The following is a 26799-nucleotide window of genomic DNA, read 5'->3' as shown; positions in this document are numbered from 1 at the left end:
AGGGATCATTTTAATTTCATATCTTAAAGCCTTTTTTGCGAACAACTCTACTGCCTTCATCTGAACTGTTCTCTTCCAAGTTTCTTTTACTGCCTTGGTTTACTTCATCTGGCCTGTTTTTTTCCCCTTTCCTCGACCTTTCCCACCAGAAACTCGAGTCTAGTCATCAAAATCCAAATAATCGTCATCATTTTCATCTCCTACCTGAGTCGCCATCCTGATCGAAGTCACAAACCAGTTTATGCCAAATGCCAAGTCCAAAGTTCAGAAAATCGTCGTCAAAAGCCAAAAAATTTTGAATCGACCGCCGTGTTACCTCGTAATACATATAATGATAAGAGTCGAAAGGTTTTGGCGCAAAGTATGAATTTCTTACCAACCAACCAATGGTATTGTGTGGCCGTGTTACCTCGTAATACATCCAATGATAAGAGTCGAAAGGTTTTGGCGCAAAGTATGAATTTCTTACCAACCAACCAATGGTATTGTGTGGCCGTGTTACCTCGTAATACATCCAATGATAAGAGTCGAAAGGTTTTGGCGCAAAGTATGAATTTCTTACCAACCAACCAATGGTATGTGTGTGGCTGTATCGGGTGGGCGGGATTTCCCAATCTGTCTCAGCACACACCCACAAACAGGGACAGGCCTCAAACGCGGAAGAAAAGGGATCGTGATCACACACACCACAGATATAAACAACCTCTGGACAGATTTTCTGACGTCAGCTTTATTTTTTAATATCATTTATCAATAAATGACGGAGCCAATGGAGCAGGTCAGATCGACGTGTTGAAGAGCTCCGGTTCAGGAAAAACTCCGATATTCAGTCATCGTGTTCAACAATCTCTTTGCACTGAAACACTGATCTGCACTGCTGTGTAACATCTCGGTCTGTCAGAGAGAAATGATAGAAGATCTAAAAGGTACTGTGTCTGTTTCATATGTAACACGTTGTTGTCATTGTTGTGAAGATTTAGTTTGTTATGATATTGCTCCTCTAGCTGTTATAATCCAACTGTCTTCTGATTGGTTACATAGTAGACACATCTAACTAATCAATGCAAGTATGGCCCAGCGGTTGATATGAAAAGTCACATTAAAGTATAACAGCATTATATATATATATATATATATATATATATATATATATATATATATATATATATATATATATTTAAACAGTACTTTCTACATTTGATGTGTTAAACATAATATTTAAGCAGTGAAAATGTTTTTTAAGCATTATATATCCAATAGCACAACAAGTTTGGACAGATATTTTTTTTAAAAAGTTATTGTCCTTTACAATGGTCATCAGGTCTTAAGAGATGTAACCTGAGCAAGTCTATTAATATTATGAAAATTAAGTTTTGACCTAAAAACAATGTATTGCTATAGTGTAAAAAGTTAATATTTGTCCAAGAACTTTTCATATTCAGGGTTTAGAGCAATAAAGGTCCTGGAACTTCTGGCTGATGGACATCTGTTGAAAATTGAGTCTTTGGATAGTGATGATGAGAATGAGGATGAAGCTGCACCCTTGACCCTTGGCCCAAAATATACATATTATCTACATACATACATAATATGTATCCATTTTCACTCTTCTATTCTATGTGAATATAAATAATCTAAATGATTCATACACATACAGATAGACCTGCAGACAGACAGGCAGGTAAACAGACAGATATTTTTTTCTACTGATTTCAGGGACACAGTGATGAGCTGCCATGGATACAAGGAGAGGATGAGGTTGTAGCAACAGAGGGTCAGGGTGAGGTAGCAGATGAAGATGATGAGGAAGATGAAATTGAGCCTCATTTCTACATATAATATGAGTAAGAAAAAAGACAAATACACTAATACAGGAGATCATTGGTTATATTGTACTTCCTAGTAGGCTGTAGGATATATTTATTTGACAGCTGTTTACTTTGAAGACTAAGATTTTACATGTGATGCATTTATCCAACAACATTTTTAATGATCATCACATCTACCAGCTTATTAAAATACCACTTACACCTGTAATCACTCTGAAAGGAGTCATTCTGCATAATGACTAGTGTCTACATGAAATACTTAACCACGGTTACTGTAATATTTATATGTTAAAATAACATGTTTTAAGTTTTTTGTTTGTTTTTTGGTGAAGTTAAGAAGTGGTTTGTGTCTCTGCTGTGTGACCATCAGTCTTCTCAGTTAGTAGCAGTATTTGTCCTCATATATGTTCACATCCACTAATCTAAATGATCTGGATCCAAACCTGCTTCCATCAGTTCACTGTTGAACTCAAGCAGTATGACGCCTCCATCACTGATGTGAAGAACTAAAAACATAACAAGATTTTCAATATTTTAAAGGACATACATTTTATTAAAAGTACTTACAGTGAAGAGACTCTGGACTCCTCTGGCTTTTACCAAGTTTTTTTTTACTGACTACTGTTTCTGTGGTTTTAGTCCACATTGTTTCTGACATGAGAATCGAGGTTTAATGTTGTAGATTTTCCTTCTCACACCTGTGATGACTGAACTTTGACCTCATGTGTTGATGACTCCTCTCCTCTGTCTCCTCTCACAGGGAGAAGATGATCTGCAGGATCCTTCTGCTCATCAGCCTGACCTCCTGTGTCTGTGGTTAGTTTACATCCTCAGTTCATCATCCAAAAAGAGAAAAGTCAAAAGATTTGATGACTTTTGTTGTAAAATATCTAAATTCTTCATTACAGTTGGGAAGATGCTCTATATTCAGTTATTGCTTAGATTGTATTTATTATTGGTATCAATCATGACCTTTTTACTGGTGTATTTTAAACACTTTCTCTCTCTGTGTCCTCAACAGGAACATTTGTAGTGAAAGTGACACAGACCTCCTATCAGGCAGAGGAGAACGACAACATCACACTGGAATGGATGTTTACAACCAAACCTGACAGTTCCTCCACCTCACTTTACTTCTTCTGTCAACTGTTAACTGATGTTAAACCCTTGATTCTGTATCATTTACATGAGGGTGTTGAGTCTCCAGAGTCTCAGGATGGACAGTTTGCAGGACGAGTTCAGTGTGACAAAGACGCCCTCAGAGAAGGACGAATCAGACTTCATGTATCCAGACTCAGGACTGATGACTCGGGTCTGTACCTGTGTGAAGTGAAAACAGATTATGGTGAAAGCTCTGGCAGATGTCGACTCAATGTCACTGGTAAGATGATTAAAGCCTTTTTTAATTCATGTTATCAGTGATGTACAGACTGGACTGATAAACTTTATGAGTGTGGTTGCACTCAGCAGCCACTGTATTGTTAAAAATATGCTGTATGTGGACACAAACATCAGCAGGTTCAAGCACAAACAATCCAGATTTTAATTTTGAACATGAAGTGTCAGAAGTAGGAGAGTTGAATGTTGGTAACAGTATTTGTGGAATACAAGAACAATTATTATTATTTTCTGTCCTTTACAGCAGCTGTTGATCATCCCAAACCTCAGAAACCTGCTGTGAGACCACATGATCATCCTCTACATTTGACTGTCAGCAGCAGCAGTTGTACTTGTTGTCTGTGCTGGACTCTGCTTTGCCTTCAGATTTTGTTTCACTAAATCTCCTGATAAGACTGAAATCATCTATCCAGTAGTATAGAAGTTGTGTTTCTCAGAGATCAGACTTCTGTCTGTCACTGCATCTTTTTACCTTCTGTGTCCATGAAGCTGCTTTTTCCTGCACATCCAACCAGACCTCTGACCTTTTCACATGAGAGAACCCAGCAAGATGAGAGTGTGAGAGAGGAGAACAACATCTGCATGATGAAGTTCTGCCTGATCTGAGGAAGACTGTCAGTTCAGGCAGTTTTAGCTCATATGTGTGAACAACCTGATGTCAGTTTGGTGGGGAAGTAGAGGTAACGTTGCAATCAGAGCGTCCAGAGCAGGTTGAAGCTCTGACTTTTGTCTTGAAGGCAACATTATTACATATGTGCAAGTTTTGGAACTTTGACCATGTTTAATATAGATATCCAACATTATAGCACTGTAAAAATGACAGAAAATCATTTAAAAGCATGATATGTCCCCTTTAACTAATCAGCCTGATCAATGTTGTAGTTTAATCTCATTCATTGTTTGTCCTTCTTGACAGTTTCAGTTCATGTCGATGTTAAAACCAGTTTACAAAGATGAAACATGGCATGGAACAGTAAATTCTTTACAGTAAATATGCTGATTTTTTGTCAACATGTTGTCACATGTTGTTGTATTATTATTACCACATTAGCCATGTGGTGCAGTGGTTTATGTGATACATCTGAATGGCCAAGTAGCAAATAAAATACATTTGTAGCCTTGAAATCAGATTTGTGCATGAAATTATTTGTATATGAGTTACCATGGTAACAGCTCACCATGTTGCTTACCTTCAGTTATCTTGGGTGTGGTGAGGAACACATGGCTGGTCCCTCCATGAGGCGTCTGAGTCACATTCAAGACAAAATGTTGTGTGGATGTAAATCAGCAGGTTACTCTCAGACTCTTCCTAATGCAACATATTTACTAGTTAGAGTTCTGCTGACTCACCAGAGGCCTCCAGCACCATCTTTTCAGGACTTCCGGACTCTCTATCGACCGCGCGCACGAGAGAGAGAGAGAGAGAGAGAGAGAGAGAGAGAGAGAGAGAGAGAGAGAGAAGCTGTGGTCGAGTGAGTAACAGTGAATGAAGAGAGGGAGGAGCGCTGGTAGCGAGAAACCCGGTGAATCAGATCAATAAAACCTTATTTTCCGACGACAGGTTTAATGAGATCTTAAAACAAGAGTAAAAATAATGTTATGGTTGATGTACAGATCACTTTGGCTCTTGCACACCTTCTATCCTACAGTCACAACTAAATTAATATTTCTGACTACGCTGCTGCCACAGTTGTCATTTCAGATATCCACAGATGTATTGTGGATATCTTGACAAGTAGATAGGACGCCATTTTAACATATAAAAGGTCTAATTGACTATCACAATGATATTTTAGATATCCGTAACAGCATGTCTCCTTGTCAAATTATGTTCTTCTTAGTCAGAATGGCAATAGAGATAGGCTATCTACAAATACAATGTGACTAGTCAAAATAACATTTTGACCATATGGTTCTGCCTAACCCTAACCAATCTCACTCAGACAGGAATTTAAAATAACTCTTTAATTCAGAAAGAAAGATCTTCCTCTCTGAATTTAGGGATCATTTTAATTTCATATCTTAAAGCCTTTTTTGCGAACAACTCTACTGCCTTCATCTGAACTGTTCTCTTCCAAGTTTCTTTTACTGCCTTGGTTTACTTCATCTGGCCTGTTTTTTTCCCCTTTCCTCGACCTTTCCCACCAGAAACTCGAGTCTAGTCATCAAAATCCAAATAATCGTCATCATTTTCATCTCCTACCTGAGTCGCCATCCTGATCGAAGTCACAAACCAGTTTATGCCAAATGCCAAGTCCAAAGTTCAGAAAATCGTCGTCAAAAGCCAAAAAATTTTGAATCGACCGCCGTGTTACCTCGTAATACATATAATGATAAGAGTCGAAAGGTTTTGGCGCAAAGTATGAATTTCTTACCAACCAACCAATGGTATTGTGTGGCCGTGTTACCTCGTAATACATCCAATGATAAGAGTCGAAAGGTTTTGGCGCAAAGTATGAATTTCTTACCAACCAACCAATGGTATTGTGTGGCCGTGTTACCTCGTAATACATCCAATGATAAGAGTCGAAAGGTTTTGGCGCAAAGTATGAATTTCTTACCAACCAACCAATGGTATGTGTGTGGCTGTATCGGGTGGGCGGGATTTCCCAATCTGTCTCAGCACACACCCACAAACAGGGACAGGCCTCAAACGCGGAAGAAAAGGGATCGTGATCACACACACCACAGATATAAACAACCTCTGGACAGATTTTCTGACGTCAGCTTTATTTTTTAATATCATTTATCAATAAATGACGGAGCCAATGGAGCAGGTCAGATCGACGTGTTGAAGAGCTCCGGTTCAGGAAAAACTCCGATATTCAGTCATCGTGTTCAACAATCTCTTTGCACTGAAACACTGATCTGCACTGCTGTGTAACATCTCGGTCTGTCAGAGAGAAATGATAGAAGATCTAAAAGGTACTGTGTCTGTTTCATATGTAACACGTTGTTGTCATTGTTGTGAAGATTTAGTTTGTTATGATATTGCTCCTCTAGCTGTTATAATCCAACTGTCTTCTGATTGGTTACATAGTAGACACATCTAACTAATCAATGCAAGTATGGCCCAGCGGTTGATATGAAAAGTCACATTAAAGTATAACAGCATTATATATATATATATATATATATATATATATATATATATATATATATATATATATATATATTTAAACAGTACTTTCTACATTTGATGTGTTAAACATAATATTTAAGCAGTGAAAATGTTTTTTAAGCATTATATATCCAATAGCACAACAAGTTTGGACAGATATTTTTTTTAAAAAGTTATTGTCCTTTACAATGGTCATCAGGTCTTAAGAGATGTAACCTGAGCAAGTCTATTAATATTATGAAAATTAAGTTTTGACCTAAAAACAATGTATTGCTATAGTGTAAAAAGTTAATATTTGTCCAAGAACTTTTCATATTCAGGGTTTAGAGCAATAAAGGTCCTGGAACTTCTGGCTGATGGACATCTGTTGAAAATTGAGTCTTTGGATAGTGATGATGAGAATGAGGATGAAGCTGCACCCTTGACCCTTGGCCCAAAATATACATATTATCTACATACATACATAATATGTATCCATTTTCACTCTTCTATTCTATGTGAATATAAATAATCTAAATGATTCATACACATACAGATAGACCTGCAGACAGACAGGCAGGTAAACAGACAGATATTTTTTTCTACTGATTTCAGGGACACAGTGATGAGCTGCCATGGATACAAGGAGAGGATGAGGTTGTAGCAACAGAGGGTCAGGGTGAGGTAGCAGATGAAGATGATGAGGAAGATGAAATTGAGCCTCATTTCTACATATAATATGAGTAAGAAAAAAGACAAATACACTAATACAGGAGATCATTGGTTATATTGTACTTCCTAGTAGGCTGTAGGATATATTTATTTGACAGCTGTTTACTTTGAAGACTAAGATTTTACATGTGATGCATTTATCCAACAACATTTTTAATGATCATCACATCTACCAGCTTATTAAAATACCACTTACACCTGTAATCACTCTGAAAGGAGTCATTCTGCATAATGACTAGTGTCTACATGAAATACTTAACCACGGTTACTGTAATATTTATATGTTAAAATAACATGTTTTAAGTTTTTTGTTTGTTTTTTGGTGAAGTTAAGAAGTGGTTTGTGTCTCTGCTGTGTGACCATCAGTCTTCTCAGTTAGTAGCAGTATTTGTCCTCATATATGTTCACATCCACTAATCTAAATGATCTGGATCCAAACCTGCTTCCATCAGTTCACTGTTGAACTCAAGCAGTATGACGCCTCCATCACTGATGTGAAGAACTAAAAACATAACAAGATTTTCAATATTTTAAAGGACATACATTTTATTAAAAGTACTTACAGTGAAGAGACTCTGGACTCCTCTGGCTTTTACCAAGTTTTTTTTTACTGACTACTGTTTCTGTGGTTTTAGTCCACATTGTTTCTGACATGAGAATCGAGGTTTAATGTTGTAGATTTTCCTTCTCACACCTGTGATGACTGAACTTTGACCTCATGTGTTGATGACTCCTCTCCTCTGTCTCCTCTCACAGGGAGAAGATGATCTGCAGGATCCTTCTGCTCATCAGCCTGACCTCCTGTGTCTGTGGTTAGTTTACATCCTCAGTTCATCATCCAAAAAGAGAAAAGTCAAAAGATTTGATGACTTTTGTTGTAAAATATCTAAATTCTTCATTACAGTTGGGAAGATGCTCTATATTCAGTTATTGCTTAGATTGTATTTATTATTGGTATCAATCATGACCTTTTTACTGGTGTATTTTAAACACTTTCTCTCTCTGTGTCCTCAACAGGAACATTTGTAGTGAAAGTGACACAGACCTCCTATCAGGCAGAGGAGAACGACAACATCACACTGGAATGGATGTTTACAACCAAACCTGACAGTTCCTCCACCTCACTTTACTTCTTCTGTCAACTGTTAACTGATGTTAAACCCTTGATTCTGTATCATTTACATGAGGGTGTTGAGTCTCCAGAGTCTCAGGATGGACAGTTTGCAGGACGAGTTCAGTGTGACAAAGACGCCCTCAGAGAAGGACGAATCAGACTTCATGTATCCAGACTCAGGACTGATGACTCGGGTCTGTACCTGTGTGAAGTGAAAACAGATTATGGTGAAAGCTCTGGCAGATGTCGACTCAATGTCACTGGTAAGATGATTAAAGCCTTTTTTAATTCATGTTATCAGTGATGTACAGACTGGACTGATAAACTTTATGAGTGTGGTTGCACTCAGCAGCCACTGTATTGTTAAAAATATGCTGTATGTGGACACAAACATCAGCAGGTTCAAGCACAAACAATCCAGATTTTAATTTTGAACATGAAGTGTCAGAAGTAGGAGAGTTGAATGTTGGTAACAGTATTTGTGGAATACAAGAACAATTATTATTATTTTCTGTCCTTTACAGCAGCTGTTGATCATCCCAAACCTCAGAAACCTGCTGTGAGACCACATGATCATCCTCTACATTTGACTGTCAGCAGCAGCAGTTGTACTTGTTGTCTGTGCTGGACTCTGCTTTGCCTTCAGATTTTGTTTCACTAAATCTCCTGATAAGACTGAAATCATCTATCCAGTAGTATAGAAGTTGTGTTTCTCAGAGATCAGACTTCTGTCTGTCACTGCATCTTTTTACCTTCTGTGTCCATGAAGCTGCTTTTTCCTGCACATCCAACCAGACCTCTGACCTTTTCACATGAGAGAACCCAGCAAGATGAGAGTGTGAGAGAGGAGAACAACATCTGCATGATGAAGTTCTGCCTGATCTGAGGAAGACTGTCAGTTCAGGCAGTTTTAGCTCATATGTGTGAACAACCTGATGTCAGTTTGGTGGGGAAGTAGAGGTAACGTTGCAATCAGAGCGTCCAGAGCAGGTTGAAGCTCTGACTTTTGTCTTGAAGGCAACATTATTACATATGTGCAAGTTTTGGAACTTTGACCATGTTTAATATAGATATCCAACATTATAGCACTGTAAAAATGACAGAAAATCATTTAAAAGCATGATATGTCCCCTTTAACTAATCAGCCTGATCAATGTTGTAGTTTAATCTCATTCATTGTTTGTCCTTCTTGACAGTTTCAGTTCATGTCGATGTTAAAACCAGTTTACAAAGATGAAACATGGCATGGAACAGTAAATTCTTTACAGTAAATATGCTGATTTTTTGTCAACATGTTGTCACATGTTGTTGTATTATTATTACCACATTAGCCATGTGGTGCAGTGGTTTATGTGATACATCTGAATGGCCAAGTAGCAAATAAAATACATTTGTAGCCTTGAAATCAGATTTGTGCATGAAATTATTTGTATATGAGTTACCATGGTAACAGCTCACCATGTTGCTTACCTTCAGTTATCTTGGGTGTGGTGAGGAACACATGGCTGGTCCCTCCATGAGGCGTCTGAGTCACATTCAAGACAAAATGTTGTGTGGATGTAAATCAGCAGGTTACTCTCAGACTCTTCCTAATGCAACATATTTACTAGTTAGAGTTCTGCTGACTCACCAGAGGCCTCCAGCACCATCTTTTCAGGACTTCCGGACTCTCTATCGACCGCGCGCACGAGAGAGAGAGAGAGAGAGAGAGAGAGAGAGAGAGAGAGAGAGAGAGAGAGAGAGAGAGAAGCTGTGGTCGAGTGAGTAACAGTGAATGAAGAGAGGGAGGAGCGCTGGTAGCGAGAAACCCGGTGAATCAGATCAATAAAACCTTATTTTCCGACGACAGGTTTAATGAGATCTTAAAACAAGAGTAAAAATAATGTTATGGTTGATGTACAGATCACTTTGGCTCTTGCACACCTTCTATCCTACAGGCACAACTAAATTAATATTTCTGACTACAATGCTGCCACAGTTGTCATTTCAGATATCCACAGATGTATTGTGGATATCTTGACAAGTAGATAGGACGCCATTTTAACATATAAAAGGTCTAATTGACTATCACAATGATATTTTAGATATCCGTAACAGCATGTCTCCTTGTCAAATTATGTTCTTCTTAGTCAGAATGGCAATAGAGATAGGCTATCTACAAATACAATGTGACTAGTCAAAATAACATTTTGACCATATGGTTCTGCCTAACCCTAACCAATCTCACTCAGACAGGAATTTAAAATAACTCTTTAATTCAGAAAGAAAGATCTTCCTCTCTGAATTTAGGGATCATTTTAATTTCATATCTTAAAGCCTTTTTTGCGAACAACTCTACTGCCTTCATCTGAACTGTTCTCTTCCAAGTTTCTTTTACTGCCTTGGTTTACTTCATCTGGCCTGTTTTTTTCCCCTTTCCTCGACCTTTCCCACCAGAAACTCGAGTCTAGTCATCAAAATCCAAATAATCGTCATCATTTTCATCTCCTACCTGAGTCGCCATCCTGATCGAAGTCACAAACCAGTTTATGCCAAATGCCAAGTCCAAAGTTCAGAAAATCGTCGTCAAAAGCCAAAAAATTTTGAATCGACCGCCGTGTTACCTCGTAATACATATAATGATAAGAGTCGAAAGGTTTTGGCGCAAAGTATGAATTTCTTACCAACCAACCAATGGTATTGTGTGGCCGTGTTACCTCGTAATACATCCAATGATAAGAGTCGAAAGGTTTTGGCGCAAAGTATGAATTTCTTACCAACCAACCAATGGTATTGTGTGTGGCTGTATCGGGTGGGCGGGATTTCCCAATCTGTCTCAGCACACACCCACAAACAGGGACAGGCCTCAAACGCGGAAGAAAAGGGATCGTGATCACACACACCACAGATATAAACAACCTCTGGACAGATTTTCTGACTTCAGCTTTATTTTTTAATATCATTTATCAATAAATGACGGAGCCAATGGAGCAGGTCAGATCGACGTGTTGAAGAGCTCCGGTTCAGGAAAAACTCCGATATTCAGTCATCGTGTTCAACAATCTCTTTGCACTGAAACACTGATCTGCACTGCTGTGTAACATCTCGGTCTGTCAGAGAGAAATGATAGAAGATCTAAAAGGTACTGTGTCTGTTTCATATGTAACACGTTGTTGTCATTGTTGTGAAGATTTAGTTTGTTATGATATTGCTCCTCTAGCTGTTATAATCCAACTGTCTTCTGATTGGTTACATAGTAGACACATCTAACTAATCAATGCAAGTATGGCCCAGCGGTTGATATGAAAAGTCACATTAAAGTATAACAGCATTATATATATATATATATATATATATATATATATATATATATATATATATATATATATTTAAACAGTACTTTCTACATTTGATGTGTTAAACATAATATTTAAGCAGTGAAAATGTTTTTTAAGCATTATATATCCAATAGCACAACAAGTTTGGACAGATATTTTTTTTAAAAAGTTATTGTCCTTTACAATGGTCATCAGGTCTTAAGAGATGTAACCTGAGCAAGTCTATTAATATTATGAAAATTAAGTTTTGACCTAAAAACAATGTATTGCTATAGTGTAAAAAGTTAATATTTGTCCAAGAACTTTTCATATTCAGGGTTTAGAGCAATAAAGGTCCTGGAACTTCTGGCTGATGGACATCTGTTGAAAATTGAGTCTTTGGATAGTGATGATGAGAATGAGGATGAAGCTGCACCCTTGACCCTTGGCCCAAAATATACATATTATCTACATACATACATAATATGTATCCATTTTCACTCTTCTATTCTATGTGAATATAAATAATCTAAATGATTCATACACATACAGATAGACCTGCAGACAGACAGGCAGGTAAACAGACAGATATTTTTTTCTACTGATTTCAGGGACACAGTGATGAGCTGCCATGGATACAAGGAGAGGATGAGGTTGTAGCAACAGAGGGTCAGGGTGAGGTAGCAGATGAAGATGATGAGGAAGATGAAATTGAGCCTCATTTCTACATATAATATGAGTAAGAAAAAAGACAAATACACTAATACAGGAGATCATTGGTTATATTGTACTTCCTAGTAGGCTGTAGGATATATTTATTTGACAGCTGTTTACTTTGAAGACTAAGATTTTACATGTGATGCATTTATCCAACAACATTTTTAATGATCATCACATCTACCAGCTTATTAAAATACCACTTACACCTGTAATCACTCTGAAAGGAGTCATTCTGCATAATGACTAGTGTCTACATGAAATACTTAACCACGGTTACTGTAATATTTATATGTTAAAATAACATGTTTTAAGTTTTTTGTTTGTTTTTTGGTGAAGTTAAGAAGTGGTTTGTGTCTCTGCTGTGTGACCATCAGTCTTCTCAGTTAGTAGCAGTATTTGTCCTCATATATGTTCACATCCACTAATCTAAATGATCTGGATCCAAACCTGCTTCCATCAGTTCACTGTTGAACTCAAGCAGTATGACGCCTCCATCACTGATGTGAAGAACTAAAAACATAACAAGATTTTCAATATTTTAAAGGACATACATTTTATTAAAAGTACTTACAGTGAAGAGACTCTGGACTCCTCTGGCTTTTACCAAGTTTTTTTTTACTGACTACTGTTTCTGTGGTTTTAGTCCACATTGTTTCTGACATGAGAATCGAGGTTTAATGTTGTAGATTTTCCTTCTCACACCTGTGATGACTGAACTTTGACCTCATGTGTTGATGACTCCTCTCCTCTGTCTCCTCTCACAGGGAGAAGATGATCTGCAGGATCCTTCTGCTCATCAGCCTGACCTCCTGTGTCTGTGGTTAGTTTACATCCTCAGTTCATCATCCAAAAAGAGAAAAGTCAAAAGATTTGATGACTTTTGTTGTAAAATATCTAAATTCTTCATTACAGTTGGGAAGATGCTCTATATTCAGTTATTGCTTAGATTGTATTTATTATTGGTATCAATCATGACCTTTTTACTGGTGTATTTTAAACACTTTCTCTCTCTGTGTCCTCAACAGGAACATTTGTAGTGAAAGTGACACAGACCTCCTATCAGGCAGAGGAGAACGACAACATCACACTGGAATGGATGTTTACAACCAAACCTGACAGTTCCTCCACCTCACTTTACTTCTTCTGTCAACTGTTAACTGATGTTAAACCCTTGATTCTGTATCATTTACATGAGGGTGTTGAGTCTCCAGAGTCTCAGGATGGACAGTTTGCAGGACGAGTTCAGTGTGACAAAGACGCCCTCAGAGAAGGACGAATCAGACTTCATGTATCCAGACTCAGGACTGATGACTCGGGTCTGTACCTGTGTGAAGTGAAAACAGATTATGGTGAAAGCTCTGGCAGATGTCGACTCAATGTCACTGGTAAGATGATTAAAGCCTTTTTTAATTCATGTTATCAGTGATGTACAGACTGGACTGATAAACTTTATGAGTGTGGTTGCACTCAGCAGCCACTGTATTGTTAAAAATATGCTGTATGTGGACACAAACATCAGCAGGTTCAAGCACAAACAATCCAGATTTTAATTTTGAACATGAAGTGTCAGAAGTAGGAGAGTTGAATGTTGGTAACAGTATTTGTGGAATACAAGAACAATTATTATTATTTTCTGTCCTTTACAGCAGCTGTTGATCATCCCAAACCTCAGAAACCTGCTGTGAGACCACATGATCATCCTCTACATTTGACTGTCAGCAGCAGCAGTTGTACTTGTTGTCTGTGCTGGACTCTGCTTTGCCTTCAGATTTTGTTTCACTAAATCTCCTGATAAGACTGAAATCATCTATCCAGTAGTATAGAAGTTGTGTTTCTCAGAGATCAGACTTCTGTCTGTCACTGCATCTTTTTACCTTCTGTGTCCATGAAGCTGCTTTTTCCTGCACATCCAACCAGACCTCTGACCTTTTCACATGAGAGAACCCAGCAAGATGAGAGTGTGAGAGAGGAGAACAACATCTGCATGATGAAGTTCTGCCTGATCTGAGGAAGACTGTCAGTTCAGGCAGTTTTAGCTCATATGTGTGAACAACCTGATGTCAGTTTGGTGGGGAAGTAGAGGTAACGTTGCAATCAGAGCGTCCAGAGCAGGTTGAAGCTCTGACTTTTGTCTTGAAGGCAACATTATTACATATGTGCAAGTTTTGGAACTTTGACCATGTTTAATATAGATATCCAACATTATAGCACTGTAAAAATGACAGAAAATCATTTAAAAGCATGATATGTCCCCTTTAACTAATCAGCCTGATCAATGTTGTAGTTTAATCTCATTCATTGTTTGTCCTTCTTGACAGTTTCAGTTCATGTCGATGTTAAAACCAGTTTACAAAGATGAAACATGGCATGGAACAGTAAATTCTTTACAGTAAATATGCTGATTTTTTGTCAACATGTTGTCACATGTTGTTGTATTATTATTACCACATTAGCCATGTGGTGCAGTGGTTTATGTGATACATCTGAATGGCCAAGTAGCAAATAAAATACATTTGTAGCCTTGAAATCAGATTTGTGCATGAAATTATTTGTATATGAGTTACCATGGTAACAGCTCACCATGTTGCTTACCTTCAGTTATCTTGGGTGTGGTGAGGAACACATGGCTGGTCCCTCCATGAGGCGTCTGAGTCACATTCAAGACAAAATGTTGTGTGGATGTAAATCAGCAGGTTACTCTCAGACTCTTCCTAATGCAACATATTTACTAGTTAGAGTTCTGCTGACTCACCAGAGGCCTCCAGCACCATCTTTTCAGGACTTCCGGACTCTCTATCGACCGCGCGCACGAGAGAGAGAGAGAGAGAGAGAGAGAGAGAGAGAGAGAGAGAGAGAGAGAGAGAAGCTGTGGTCGAGTGAGTAACAGTGAATGAAGAGAGGGAGGAGCGCTGGTAGCGAGAAACCCGGTGAATCAGATCAATAAAACCTTATTTTCCGACGACAGGTTTAATGAGATCTTAAAACAAGAGTAAAAATAATGTTATGGTTGATGTACAGATCACTTTGGCTCTTGCACACCTTCTATCCTACAGTCACAACTAAATTAATATTTCTGACTACGCTGCTGCCACAGTTGTCATTTCAGATATCCACAGATGTATTGTGGATATCTTGACAAGTAGATAGGACGCCATTTTAACATATAAAAGGTCTAATTGACTATCACAATGATATTTTAGATATCCGTAACAGCATGTCTCCTTGTCAAATTATGTTCTTCTTAGTCAGAATGGCAATAGAGATAGGCTATCTACAAATACAATGTGACTAGTCAAAATAACATTTTGACCATATGGTTCTGCCTAACCCTAACCAATCTCACTCAGACAGGAATTTAAAATAACTCTTTAATTCAGAAAGAAAGATCTTCCTCTCTGAATTTAGGGATCATTTTAATTTCATATCTTAAAGCCTTTTTTGCGAACAACTCTACTGCCTTCATCTGAACTGTTCTCTTCCAAGTTTCTTTTACTGCCTTGGTTTACTTCATCTGGCCTGTTTTTTTCCCCTTTCCTCGACCTTTCCCACCAGAAACTCGAGTCTAGTCATCAAAATCCAAATAATCGTCATCATTTTCATCTCCTACCTGAGTCGCCATCCTGATCGAAGTCACAAACCAGTTTATGCCAAATGCCAAGTCCAAAGTTCAGAAAATCGTCGTCAAAAGCCAAAAAATTTTGAATCGACCGCCGTGTTACCTCGTAATACATATAATGATAAGAGTCGAAAGGTTTTGGCGCAAAGTATGAATTTCTTACCAACCAACCAATGGTATTGTGTGGCCGTGTTACCTCGTAATACATCCAATGATAAGAGTCGAAAGGTTTTGGCGCAAAGTATGAATTTCTTACCAACCAACCAATGGTATGTGTGTGGCCGTGTTACCTCGTAATACATCCAATGATAAGAGTCGAAAGGTTTTGGCGCAAAGTATGAATTTCTTACCAACCAACCAATGGTATGTGTGTGGCTGTATCGGGTGGGCGGGATTTCCCAATCTGTCTCAGCACACACCCACAAACAGGGACAGGCCTCAAACGCGGAAGAAAAGGGATCGTGATCACACACACCACAGATATAAACAACCTCTGGACAGATTTTCTGACGTCAGCTTTATTTTTTAATATCATTTATCAATAAATGACGGAGCCAATGGAGCAGGTCAGATCGACGTGTTGAAGAGCTCCGGTTCAGGAAAAACTCCGATATTCAGTCATCGTGTTCAACAATCTCTTTGCACTGAAACACTGATCTGCACTGCTGTGTAACATCTCGGTCTGTCAGAGAGAAATGATAGAAGATCTAAAAGGTACTGTGTCTGTTTCATATGTAACACGTTGTTGTCATTGTTGTGAAGATTTAGTTTGTTATGATATTGCTCCTCTAGCTGTTATAATCCAACTGTCTTCTGATTGGTTACATAGTAGACACATCTAACTAATCAATGCAAGTATGGCCCAGCGGTTGATATGAAAAGTCACATTAAAGTATAACAGCATTATATATATATATACATATATATATATATATATATATATATTTATATATATATATATATATATATATATATATTTAAACAGTACTTTCTACATTTGATGTGTTAAACATAATATTTAAGCAGTGAAAATGTTTTTTAAGCATTATATATCCAATAGCACAACAAGTTTGGACAGATATTTTTTTTTAAAAGTTATTGTCCTTTACAATGGTCATCAGGTCTTAAGAGATGTAACCTGAGCAAGTCTATTAATATTATGAAAATTAAGTTTTGACCTAAAAACAATGTATTGCTATAGTGTAAAAAGTTAATATTTGTCCAAGAACTTTTCATATTCAGGGTTTAGAGCAATAAAGGTCCTGGAACTTCTGGCTGATGGACATCTGTTGAAAATTGAGTCTTTGGATAGTGATGATGAGAATGAGGATGAAGCTGCACCCTTGACCCTTGGCCCAAAATATACATATTATCTACATACATACATAATATGTATCCGTTTTCACTCTTCTATTCTATGTGAATATAAATAATCTAAATGATTCATACACATACAGATAGACCTGCAGACAGACAGGCAGGTAAACAGACAGATATTTTTTTCTACTGATTTCAGGGACACAGTGATGAGCTGCCATGGATACAAGGAGAGGATGAGGTTGTAGCAACAGAGGGTCAGGGTGAGGTAGCAGATGAAGATGATGAGGAAGATGAAATTGAGCCTCATTTCTACATATAATATGAGTAAGAAAAAAGACAAATACACTAATACAGGAGATCATTGGTTATATTGTACTTCCTAGTAGGCTGTAGGATATATTTATTTGACAGCTGTTTACTTTGAAGACTAAGATTTTACATGTGATGCATTTATCCAACAACATTTTTAATGATCATCACATCTACCAGCTTATTAAAATACCACTTACACCTGTAATCACTCTGAAAGGAATCATTCTGCATAATGACTAGTGTCTACATGAAATACTTAACCACGGTTACTGTAATATTTATATGTTAAAATAACATGTTTTAAGTTTTTTGTTTGTTTTTTGGTGAAGTTAAGAAGTGGTTTGTGTCTCTGCTGTGTGACCATCAGTCTTCTCAGTTAGTTGCAGTATTTGTCCTCATATATGTTCACATCCACTAATCTAAATGATCTGGATCCAAACCTGCTTCCATCAGTTCACTGTTGAACTCAAGCAGTATGACGCCTCCATCACTGATGTGAAGAACTAAAAAAATAACAAGATTTTCAATATTTTAAAGGACATACATTTTATTAAAAGTACTTACAGTGAAGAGACTCTGGACTCCTCTGGCTTTTACCAAGTTTTTTTTTACTGACTACTGTTTGTGTGGTTTTAGTCCACATTGTTTCTGACATGAGAATCGAGGTTTGATGCTGTAGATTTTCCTTCTCACACCTGTGATGACTGAACTTTGACCTCATGTGTTCATGACTCCTCTCCTCTGTCTCCTCTCACAGGGAGAAGATGATCTGCAGGATCCTTCTGATCATCAGTCTGACCTCCTGTGTCTGTGGTTAGTTTACATCCTCAGTTCATCATCCAAAAAGAGAAAAGTCAAAAGATTTGATGACTTTTGTTGTAAAATATATACATTCTTCATTACAGTTGGGAAGATGCTCTATATTCAGTTATTGCTTAGATTGTATTTATTATTGGTATCAATCATGACCTTTTTACTGGTGTATTTTAAACACTTTCCCTCTCTGTCTCCTCAACAGGAACATTTGTAGTGAAAGTGACACAGACCTCCTATCAGGCAGAGGAGAACAACAACATCACACTGGAATGGATGTTTACAACCAAACCTGACAGTTCCTCCACCTCACTTAACATCTTATGTCAACTGTTAACTGATGTTAAAGCCTTTGATCCTGTGTCATTTAGGTGAGGGTGTTGAGTCTCCAGGATGTCCACCGTCCATCTCAGGATGGACAGTTTGCAGGACGAGTTCAGTGTGACAAAGACGCCCTCAGAGAAGGACGAATCAGACTTCATGTGTCCAGACTCAGGACTGATGACTCGGGTCTGTACCTGTGTGAAGTGAAAACAGATTATGGTGAAAGCTCTGGCAGATGTCGACTCAATGTCACTGGTAAGATGATTAAAGTCTTTTTTAATTCATGCTATCAGTGATGTACAGACTGGACTGCTAAACTTTATGAGTGTGGTTGCACTCAGCAGCCACTGTATTGTTAAAAATATGCTGTATGTGGACACAAACATCAGCAGGTTCAAACACAAACAATCCAGATTTTAATTTTGAACATGAAGTGTCAGAAGTAGGAGAGTTGAATGTTGGGGTAACAGTATTTGTGGAATACAAGTACAATTATTATTATTTTCTGTCCTTTACAGCAGCTGTTGATCAGCCCAAACCTCAGAAACCTGCTGTGAGACCACATGATCATCCTCTACATTCTCTACGTCCTACTAACATTAGTTAGTTAACATGAATCCAGCACCTTGTTTCACATTATTCTGTATACATTTATTTCAGATAGTAGCATTTAAAAAACAACATTAATATAAATCTTACCTGTTCTTGTGAGATGTTTTGTCTGTCAGCTGTTCTCAGGAACCATGAACAAGCAGGTGAGGATGAAGTTTTCCTGCTGAACAACTTGCTGGATGCATTGAATCAACCTGATGTTTACCTGGAAATGAAACACAGTTGTTTAAAATAATGTCATTTCTTTCTGTCCTTCAACCTGATAAATTCTAGTCAACTTTCCACAGTTACCAGAGATACTAAACACATCGATGGTTATATTGATGGTATTTATGGTCTAAAGTTAATGTTAATGAAGATTTATGAAAACAAACAACTTCATTCAGAGTCATATTGATGTTTGTTGATACAGATTTACATGTTTGAATTTGACATCATGTCCTCTATTCACACATACAAGTTTCCAAAAACTCACTGCAACAGTTTCAAGCTTTCATTTATCTCAATAAGACACTAAGAACTGTCTGTTGATTCTTCACACTTTATTTCTCTTATCTTTATTCTTCTTTTAACAAACATCTTTATTGTCTGAATCGCGTGTACAGCTCTGGCACTTTTAATGTCTTTTGTTGTCTTGTTGTGTTTTTATTGTGTGACAATAAAGATCTGAACTGAACTAGACAACAATGACATTAAGTGATGTATTTGTGACACTGATACATCTGGAGGAAACTCTACAGGTGCAGGTTTATGTATCTCTGAATATGTTCAACATGTTCAGCAGTTTAACCGCTTAAAGATTAAAGTGGTTGCTTCATTTCCTTGTTGTGCACTTGAACTCAGCAGCGACTGCGCAGCAACAATTTCTATCCAAACAATTATCAATAAAGAAGAACTTTGTTAAAACAAAGTTTAAAAAGAATATACAGAGAGAGATTTTAAAGTTTGTCCAAACTTTTGTCTTGTGCTGTATATATAAATATTTTAATTTCCTGCTGAATGTGCGCACTGTCCTCCTGTCATCAACAGTAATGAAGAAACATGAGTTCAGCTGTAATTCAATGTTTTAGATCAACTGTATGTTACTTACTTGTTTAGAGGCGAGCGAGCAGAGATCTGTTCCTCTTTATGTCACCTGAATTATCAGCTGCACATACGAACTGCTTCACTACACAACAGTAAATGTGTCAGATGAGGAAGTAGCTGAGTCTGTTTGAAACAACCTGTCTGATAAAACTGCGTCATCAGCTCAGCAAATCAAACTGAGTCACATGACCAGTGATTTCATTTAGAGGACTGAAGACGAACTGCGATCTTAAAATACATAAAAGTCAATACAGAGCAGCACTGGTAGATTTATAGGCTACTTTAATATCTGACATTTGTGCAGACGTTTCCTTTACAATAGTACAAAGTAATTAAAGAATAAAATAATACAGAAAACAAATACAGACACATTAAACGTAACGTATAATAGAAAAATATATACAAAAACCAACAAAATTGCACATTTCAGAAGTGAGATCAATGTAACAGACTCACATTCAGCAGATGTTAAAAGAAAAGCAGATAAATTAGATAAAAGAGTGATAGAAAAATAATATAAGGTGCACAAAAGTGCACCTTAAGTTTATTTTGAAAAATGTCTAAAACAACTTGTCCATTTGTAGGAACAATTCAACAGACCACCGAGAAGTTCAATTAGATTTCTGAGAAATCTCAGTCAGCAAAGACAAATCCTAAAAAGAGCTGCAGTATTGATACAAAGAATAAAATTCATTTTGATGTTTGTTGATACCTGTGAATATACATTTCTTTCTTATTGTAACCACTACTCACTATGAATTGTGCTAAGTGCCAAATAAATAGTTACACCAATATCTTACGTATAAGCCCTTTAAGGAGGATGATAAGTAAAACACAAGTTCAACTAAGTGAAACTCGCTCACACACATGCTGGACTCCGTTCATTTGTTTTTCTGCCCCTCTCACTCCCCCTCCCTCACTTTTTTCTCTTGCGCATCAGCTAATTGTGCTGCTACTGACAACAGTTCATTCTGCAGGCGCTTACCGCCACCTTCTGGACTTTTAATCAAACTACAACAACAACTCTGGCATTGAATTTGACTGAATATCTGTTAAATACAGGTAAATCAGGTTTGCATATGAGTCAGTGTGTATGCAATAATCAGTGAAGGTTTAACGAACTTTCTTATGCTACTATAAACTACAAACAAGCGTAGTTAACAGTAAACTTGTTTGAAGTTTGTACATCACAACTCGTTCACTGGGTTGGATTAAAGATCAGGATGCACAATTGTGCTGTCATTGCTGGTTTAAAAGATACAGAAGAGTCATAACAACTTCTCTCATATAAAGAGGGATTTATTAACAATATATAAACATTATAAACTGTACATGAGGAAAGACAATTCATTGTTAAATTAGATTTTGGAAACCTTACACACTAAATAGATGAGAAATATTATTTGTAACAAGAGCTTGGAACTCCTCATCATCACAATAAGCTGCAGGGACAGTCCTCATGAGGGACGACTGTCAGACAACTGTGTTGTCTGGAAACAGTCTTCCTCAGATCAGGCAGAACTTCATCATGCAGGTCAGCTGGCAGCATGAAGCTCAGTGGTCTCTCAAAGCTCTCAATAAGCCACAAACAACTGAATCTTTGACAGGCGAGGTCCTCGCTCAGATAAAGCTGCTGAATGTAGCTTTTAACGAAGCAACAGGACGAGTCACATCACAAGAAATGGAGGCAGCCGCACTGCTCAGAAGGTGACTGTTTAGATGTCTTGTCTTGTGAAGTAATTTTTCCAAAACTGTCATTTTTATGTTACGTTTTCTGCCCCAAACATGGAACATCTGGGAAAAAAGAAGTATCATTTATACTGAAGCATTATTTACTCTTATTATTTACATCCACTCTGAAAGAAAAGGTGAATCCTCCAGACAGACTTTGTTAGTTCTGATGGGTCTAATCAGATGTTGTTCTCCTCTCTCACACTCTCATCCTGCTGGGTTCTCTCAGGTGAAAAGGTCAGAGGTCTGGTTGGATGTGCAGGAAAAAGCAGCTTCATGAACCCAGAAGGTAAAAAGATGCAGTGACAGACAGAAGTCTGATCTCTGAGAAACACAACTTCTATACTGCTACATCAATGTTTTCTGTCTCATTTACCACTACGTTTTCTCTGTGATGACGTTTAGAACAGAGTCTGTAGGCAGAGTAGAGTCCAGCACAGACAGCGAGTACAGCTGCTGTCAGTCCAACGTAGAGGCCGATCCTTCCCCGACTCTCTGGTTGTGGTCTCACAGTAGGTTTCTGAGTTTTGGGCTGATCAACAGCTGCTGTAAAGGACAGAAAATAATAATAATTGTTCTTGTATTTCACAAAATTCTGTTATTCCAACATTTAACTGTCCTACTTATGAAAATCTGGACCATTTGGGCTTGAACCCGGTAATGTTTGTGTCCACATACAGTCTGTACATCACTGATAACATGAATTTAAAAAGGCTTTCTGAGTTCTACTGAATCATCTTACCAGTGACATTGAGTCGACATCTGCCAGAGCTTTCACCATAATCTGTTTTCACTTCACACAGGTACAGACCCGAGTCATCAGTCCTGAGTCTGGACACATGAAGTCTGATTCGTCCTTCTCTGAGGGCGTCTTTGTCACACTGAACTCGTCCTGCAAACTGTCCATCCTGAGACTCTGGAGACTCAACACCCTCATGTAAATGATACAGGATCAAGGGTTTAACATCAGTTAACAGTTGACAGAAGATGTAAAGTGAGGTGGAGGAACTGTCAGGTTTGGTTGTAAACATCCATTCCAGTGTGATGTTGTGGTTCTCCTCTGCCTGATAGGAGGTCTGTGTCACGTTCACTACAAATGATCCTGTTGAGGAGACAGAGAGGGAAAGTGAGGACCAGACAGACTGAGAACTTCAACATGTGAGCCTTTAAGCTCCACCTATACAGGTTTCTGTGGAGGTATTTAGTTTACTATGATGATCTCTGTGCTGTCAGAAGATGTTATTTCTCATTTCTCATGATCAGAGATCATTCTCTAATCTTCTAATCTTAGATTTTTGGTGAAATATTGAATCATTTGAACAGTTATTAAAATAAAACCATGTGAAATATGACAAGGAGACACAACCATCTCACGAAGAGAAAAAGGTGGGAAACTATTGATTTCATCTTTAATAATGTGTTGGATTTATAATCAGATCATATGTGTTTTGTGTAAAATGTTATTATGGAAAGTAATTATAAGGACTAAAGCTGTCAAATAAAAGCAGTCCATAAAAGTACAATATTTCCCTCTGATATGTAGTGGAGTTGAAGTATAAAGTAGCACAAGATGGAAATACTCAAATACCTAAACATTTTATTGACAATACTTGGGTAAATGTAATTAGTTATCTTCCAGAGCTGGTTTTCACTGATATATTTTATGACAAAAGTAATCAAATCTTTTGACTTTTCTCTTTTTGGATGATGAACTGAGGTTGTAAACTAACCACAGACACAGGAGGTCAGGCTGATGAGCAGAAGGATCCTGCAGATTATCTTCTCCCTGTGAGAGGAGACAGAGGAGAGGGGTCATCAACACATGAGGTCAAAGTTCAGTCATCACAGGTGTGAGCAGGAAAATCTACCCAAACTTCACACATCACATACAGCCTGTGTCACACTTCACTACAAGCTCTCTGTTGACCTCCTCTGCCTACTGCTTATGCTGATGGTGTTTTCACAGAACTCACTGTGATGCAGTGAGCTACGACCATCAACCTGCTTTCTCATTCACCTTATTGGAATTTTCTGGTCATTTTCAAGCTGTTATTGTGAGCTGTGATGGTAAATGTCTTTTGAGTCTTCTGTATTCAAGTGGAAATCAGCCCTGCATATTATTATTATTAGAGGCTACAATAAGTATGAGTAAATCTAAGGATTGTGATTTATTTTATTTATCTATTTGGATCAACAATAGCCACTAACAAGACAGCAACTAGGGTCACATATGGTTTCACCATGATGGCATCTTAGCTATGTGAACTGTTGTGGCCTAAATTTGATCAAATTAGTTCAACAAGACTTGAAATGAAAAGAAAATGAAATGAAATGAAAAGAAATACAATATGAACGAATCACATAAAGCTTTCTCAAATGATCCAGTTTTTGGAGTCATTGAAGAAAATAACATTTTAGTTCTATTTTTTGTAACCATTCAAAAGTTTGAAGGTAATTACATTGATCATTATTGTCCTGTTAAACATTGAAACATGTTAAGATTAACTGGCTGCCTGGTAACAAACCCCCTCTTTGCCCAAACAAAACAAGTTGACTGCAGTTTTCATAGATAAAGTACATTCTTTGTAAAACAGTTCACATATTCATACTAATATGACAAGTCAAATAAAAAGTTAATGAGTATCATTTTAATGCATTTTAATGTATGTTTTTGACCCCATACCTGCAGACCATTATACTGTCCTCAGGTTTGGGGTCAGTAGCAACATCTGACTTCTTCACTTCAAATGCAAATTCATATTTTAATGATGAGTTTAATTTGTTAAAACTGTGGTGATCTTCTGTAAATAGTAGTAATTGTAAATAGATTAATTGAGCAAAATGCTAAAAGTGTGATGAACCTCTGACACATGTTGGTTTCTTCAGACTTATTTGTAATATGAAGAGGTTGAAGCATAAATGAGCAGAGATATCAATAACACTCAAAAGCCTTTTATCATTATAACTCACAATACTATGTTTAGAGGACAATAACGAGGAAATACTGTTAATATTCAGATCTGTGATACTCTGATGTGTCCTGCTGAGAGTTGCTTCTTCAGAGTGATTATTAATAAACTGGTCGAGGCAGATAATTCTAAATAAACTGTTTAATTTACTTTGTTGGTTGATCTATTACAGGATTAGATTACGACGTTGCAAAAACACCAACTCTCTGTAAGATATAACACATAACACACACACACACATATTACCTTTTGTGTCTTCTGTCATTTATGAATGAATGACGGAGACAAAGCAGCAGTTCAGATAAGCGCATTGTAAAGTCTCCGGTTCATGATACAAAGTGAGCAGATCCATGTAGTACAAGCAGACTAACCGGTTACTGTGATGAAAAAACGTTTTTAAACGTTAATCATTATGCTGTTTCTGCTACTTTTGAACGTGCCCCGGCTTGTCTTTGTTTTGTCACATTGTTAGTAGTAAGATCAGTATCAGGAGTCTCAACAGTTTTCCACCTTCAGCTTCAGTACATGATGAGAAACGCTCAGCTTTCCCCTTGTTGGATCAGATGTTTTACCAACAACATTACGTTTAATAGAAACTCTTCATTTAGATGTCAGTGTTTTGATTGATAAAACATTCATTATAAATAATGAAATGATAAATTAGTTTACTTTCAGTTTATTTGACTGCAGTTCCTCTTTGTGAATCTCTTGTAACTTGAGCTGATGCCACACAGTGCAGTTTAAAGCTACACAGCTACTTCCTCAGACTCGCTGCTCATTCAATAGAAACAAGTAACTGAAACATTTGATTCACTGTTAACAGTCTTGTTTTAATTGTGCAGATTTAAATGTTTGAAGCAGATCAGAAAATGACATTTAGCCTGAATTTAAGATGAATCAGCTGCAATTTCCTTCATCTTCAGAGCTGTTCTTACGATTTAAACATTCAAACAACCGAGAAAAACACAGAATTTAGAGGTTTTGACATTAAATCTTCTTCATCTTGATCAGATAGACGTTGTTGCTGCACAATCAGGTGCTGAGTTTTTATAAAGACTCAAACCTGCCGATACAACACACTCAGTGTTTCCCTGCAGATGGTTTCTACACAAATTAATCAGTTATTATCTTTGCTTTAATCCTGGAGGATTGAACAAGAAAACTGTTCAAACCCTTTTAGTCCCTGCATGTATTGATCAGGCTGGTTAGTTCATTGAAAGTCATTTGGAGTAAACCAGGGACTGTCCGATATTTAGAAGTTAGCTTATAGCACCACCTTCTGGACAAACAGCGTCATTTTTGTTGCGTGACTATGATGCTGATAACGTCCTATGTGAAGAAAATATTTACCTGTTTTTATATTCTTGCAAAAAAATAAACATGGCTGCATTTTTGTCCCATTTTCCTTTGTTGTTGTGATATTTTGGTGAATTGTGTAAAGTTTTTTTCGTCATGATGCTTTGTTGGATCCTCCTCCTGATATCAGATATAAAACACAGGTGTTGTGTCTTCATGCAGGTGTAAAACAGCCACCTGGAGGTCCAGAACAGGAAGCAGCTGCTGCAGCTCTGCTGTTACTTGCAGCTGCAGCTTTTGGACTTCTAGTATGTTCACATCAGAGACCTCTCGCAGCATTTGTTTGTGGAGACCAACAACTAGAACATATGTCCTCTTTTTCCTCTTTGTTTTAATGGAATATTTTACTTTTATGTGTTTTGATTTGTTTGTGCCAATTCTTCATCTGCACTTCCTGTTGTCTGGTGTCAATCATACAGATCAAGACCAGGATGGAAGTAACATTGAGCTCCTGGTTGAGACAGATAACGA

The 26799-nt window shown here is 37.4% G+C and overlaps 3 long non-coding RNA genes across 6 annotated transcripts in view; 2 read left to right on the top strand and 1 right to left on the bottom strand.

Annotated features, from left to right (window-relative positions):
• LOC137174309 (uncharacterized) overlaps nucleotides 1-20440 on the bottom strand; it is a 37078-nt gene extending 16638 nt beyond the window's left edge. For 2 of the 4 annotated variants that reach the window (XR_010925333.1, XR_010925334.1), the window contains exons 1-2: nucleotides 20277-20440; nucleotides 19274-19391 (exon numbers count right to left, since the gene is read on the bottom strand). This is a non-coding gene — a long non-coding RNA (uncharacterized lncRNA). The remainder of the gene's footprint in view (nucleotides 1-19273; nucleotides 19392-20276) is intronic. The other 2 variants (XR_010925335.1, XR_010925336.1) reach the window with 2 other exon arrangements.
• Nucleotides 2500-4492, top strand: LOC137174788 (uncharacterized). Its single transcript, XR_010925462.1, has 3 exons — nucleotides 2500-2645; nucleotides 2851-3210; nucleotides 3472-4492. It is a non-coding gene; the product is annotated as an uncharacterized lncRNA (long non-coding RNA).
• On the top strand, nucleotides 7726-9718 carry LOC137174791 (uncharacterized). The gene is made up of 3 exons (XR_010925463.1): nucleotides 7726-7871; nucleotides 8077-8436; nucleotides 8698-9718. It is a non-coding gene; the product is annotated as an uncharacterized lncRNA (long non-coding RNA).
• Nucleotides 20441-26799: the final 6359 nt, after the last annotated feature.

This window comes from Thunnus thynnus, chromosome 22, assembly GCF_963924715.1.
Source record: "Thunnus thynnus chromosome 22, fThuThy2.1, whole genome shotgun sequence".
In the NCBI taxonomy this organism is placed as follows: domain Eukaryota; kingdom Metazoa; phylum Chordata; class Actinopteri; order Scombriformes; family Scombridae; genus Thunnus; species Thunnus thynnus.
The sequence above is the reverse complement of the archived record's forward strand: the minus strand, read 5'-3'. Positions and strand labels throughout refer to the sequence as shown.